The sequence below is a fragment of the Bubalus kerabau genome, chromosome 5 (genome assembly GCF_029407905.1).
Source record: "Bubalus kerabau isolate K-KA32 ecotype Philippines breed swamp buffalo chromosome 5, PCC_UOA_SB_1v2, whole genome shotgun sequence".
In the NCBI taxonomy this organism is placed as follows: Eukaryota; Metazoa; Chordata; class Mammalia; order Artiodactyla; family Bovidae; genus Bubalus; species Bubalus kerabau.
Window position 1 is genome coordinate 62,389,572 of NC_073628.1, and position 3,470 is coordinate 62,393,041.

The window sequence follows — 3,470 nt, forward strand, 5'->3', positions numbered from 1 at the left end:
CCAAAGAAAAATACTGGAGCGGGTTGCCATTCCCATCTCCAGGGGATCTTTCAAACACAGGGATCAAACCAAGGTTTCCTGCATTACAGGTGGATTCTTTAGCATCTGAGCTCTTTACTGGATAAGCCTGTAAGGTTACTGAAACACATGTTGAGTACTTAGCCTATGTCACCCAAGTAGTAAAAGGTAGAATTGGAATTTGAATCTAAGAAACCTGGTTCTAGGATTACAGTTTTCAGGCACTAGACGATAGCTCTGTGTGTGTGTGTGTGTGTGTGTGTGTGTGTGTGTAAGTTGCTCAGCTGTGTCCAACTCTTTGCGACCCTGTGGACTGTAGCCCACCAGGCTCCTCTCTCCATGGGATTCTCCAGGCAAGAATACTGCAATGGATTGCCATTTCCTTCTCCAGGGGATCTTCCCCACCCAGGGATCGAACCTGGGTCTCCTGCATTGCAGGCAGATGCTTTATCCTCTGAGCCACCAGGGAAGCAGACTATAGCTGCACTACTAAATAAATAAATACAAAAATAAGGTCTAAAGTAAAGTAAGAAAGAATGAAGAAATTAATTTCTGTTAAAAGGAGATATTACTATCTATGTAGTTATCAGAATGGATAAACTCCAAAAAACAGAAAAGACCAAATATCGGTGAGGATATAGAGCTACAGGAACTCAATTCATTAACTGCTATTGGAATGTAAAATGGTACAAGCATTTTGTGGGTTTCTTATGAAGCCAAATATAGGTTACTTACCATATGATCTAGCAGTCACATTCCTAATTGTCCAAATGCATTGAAAACACAAAAGCCTTCGCACAAATGTTTAGAGAAACTTTATTCATAATTGCCAAAAATTGGAAGTAATCAAGTTGTCCTATAATAAGTGAATAATCTGTGATACATTCATACAATAGATTATTGTTTGGCAATAAAAAGAAATGAGTTACTGAGCCTTGAAAGAAATGGAAAAGATTTAAAGAGATATTATTCAGTGAAAGAAGTCATTCTCAAAAGCCTGAATAAATGAATGCTCTCACCCATATGACATTCTGGAAAAGGCAAAGCTTTACACGTGTTAAAAAGATCAGGGTTTGCCAGAAGTTTGGTGGAAGAGTTTGGTGGAAGGTGAGGGAAACAGGGATGAATAAGTGGAGCCCAGGGCTCTTTAGGGTCCTAAAACTATCCATACAAGATTACAATGGCGGACACATGGCATGATTCAATTGTCAAAACCCATAGAATATACAACAGAAAAAGTGAATCCTAACATAAATTATGGTGCTTACTTAATAATCATGTGACAACATCGATCCATCAGTTGTAAAAATTATAATCAAAAATAAAGAAATGTAATTAATAAAAAAAATGCTTTTCATGGTGTTAGAAATAATCTCTAATATCATGTCAAGGATTGGTTCACACATTTGTGGTGGCTGATTAAAGAAGAGGAAGATGGCAAGGAAGGCATACAGTCAGTAACTAAAAATCATAACGGGAAACTACATGAACTGAAGCCTGGAATTTCTGGACATAGAGTCTAGCCTCTTTTAATAGGGTTCCCCAGATGGCTCAATGGTAAAGAACCTGCCTCCCAATGCAGGAGACATGGGTTCGATCCCTGGGTCGGGAAGATCCCCTGGAGATGGAAATAGCAATCTGCTCAGGTATTCTTGCCTGGGAAATACGGAGGAGCCTGGTAAGCTACCCTCCATGAGGTCACAAAAGAGTTAAACACAACTTAGTGACTGAGCACACACACACCCTCTTTTAAAGACCTTTTGATTAATTAAGTCAGGCTCACCCAGGATAATGTATCTTTTAATAAAATTGACTGCTTAAAACTTATTAATTAAATCAATTTAATTGCAGCTGCAAAACTCCTACACAGCAGTGCATAGATGAATGCATAACTGAGTCATTGGGAGGTGTGTGTGGGTGCACTATAAACTAGTTATTTCAAAGCCTCCTTGAAATTTCACAGGTATGTAGCTCTTGTAGCCTACCTAATGTAGAAACACACTAGAAAGGGAATTCTGGAGGATATGGTTCAGAAGCAAAGCTGTGTGGGAAACCATGATGGTGGATATAGCAGTCATGGTAGTCTGGGGGGAAGCACTGTGGACAAGGAAAGCAAATTCATTTTCTGAGTAAGTGTATTTTCCAGCAAAAGCAAGATGTTTCCCAATTGGATAAAGAAAGGGATTTAATGTAGTCAGCCTGCCACCAGGTATGTGCTGATCACCTCAGAGAACTCAGGGTCAGTCTCCATTGTTGGGATATGGACACTCAACAGTGTCTATAGCTAGGCCAGCCTTGGGGGTGGAATTCAGCATTGCTAAGCTCATGTTTATCCAATCCTTGTCACCAGGGCTGCTTTGTTCATGAGTCACTGAGAAAAGACAGAGGTGGCTGAGCAGGATGCTGACATTCATAGTAGAGGCCGTCATAGTCACTTGGTCGCTAAAGTCCCTCTCTCTCTCTTTTTCTTTTTTATTAATCCATATGGAACACAAATATCTTCCTATCCTGTTTCCGAAGACATCTATCTACATACTATCTTCAAGACTGTTTTTTTCATGAATCTTACAATTGTGCCCCTGATCATTCCACCAAACCATTGGCCACATTTCATAAATTGGTATAGAGCTGGTCATCAGTATACAGCTGCCTCTCCTTCTAGGCAAAAACAAACAGGCAGTTAACCTGACTGAAGCTCTGCCTTTTACTGAAAATCAAGTCCATGTTCCCAACACACAGGGAGGCTATACAAGAATGAAAGGTCAGGGTGTGGGGCCCAGAAAGCTGTACTGAGGGCCCTGCAAAGAGAGGAGTATCTCATGCCTTAAAAATCTCAAACTCTCTGAAAGCTCTCAGTGAAGCCCTTTCCTAGGAAGGTGAGGCAGGGGCATGGTGAGTTATTTAAACATCTTAGTGTCAGAGCCCTTGTTCTGGAGGTCAGGTCATGGTCAGGTAACTGTTCCCCTAAATATCTCATGAGTGTCAGTCTCTGTTCTGACAAGAAAGGGCAGGTCCTGCGGCATGGCTTACCCTCCAGGGTCCAGTCCTGGCTGAGTCAGAGCTCAGCTGGAGAGCCCTCAGGGCTGGGTCCTCAGCCCTTACTCAGCCATCATTGCTGAGGGAGCAGGGCACCCAAGCCAACTGGCCCTCAGGCTCCTCTGCTGCTGCTGCTAAGTCACTTCAGTCATGTCCAACTCTGTGCGACCCCATAGACTGCAGCCCACCAGGCTCTGTCATCCCTGGAATTCTCCAGGCAAGAACACTGGAGTGGGTTGCCATTTCCTTCTCCAGTGCATGAAAGTGAAAAGTGAAAGTGAAAAGTGAAAGTGAAGTCGCTCAGTCATGCCCAACTATAAGGTGGAGGGTGTGGAAGCAGGTCCTGCAGATGGCATCCCAGGCAGATGGTGCTGCCAGGAGGTGTCAGAGGCATGGAGAGGGGCACTGCCTCCTCA

The 3,470-nt window shown here is 42.9% G+C and overlaps 1 non-coding gene across 1 annotated transcript; it reads right to left on the reverse strand.

Moving 5' to 3' along the window:
- Positions 1-415: 415 nt before the first annotated feature.
- On the reverse strand, positions 416-487 carry TRNAC-GCA (transfer RNA cysteine (anticodon GCA)). The gene has a single exon. It is a non-coding gene; the product is annotated as a tRNA-Cys (tRNA).
- Positions 488-3,470: the final 2,983 nt, after the last annotated feature.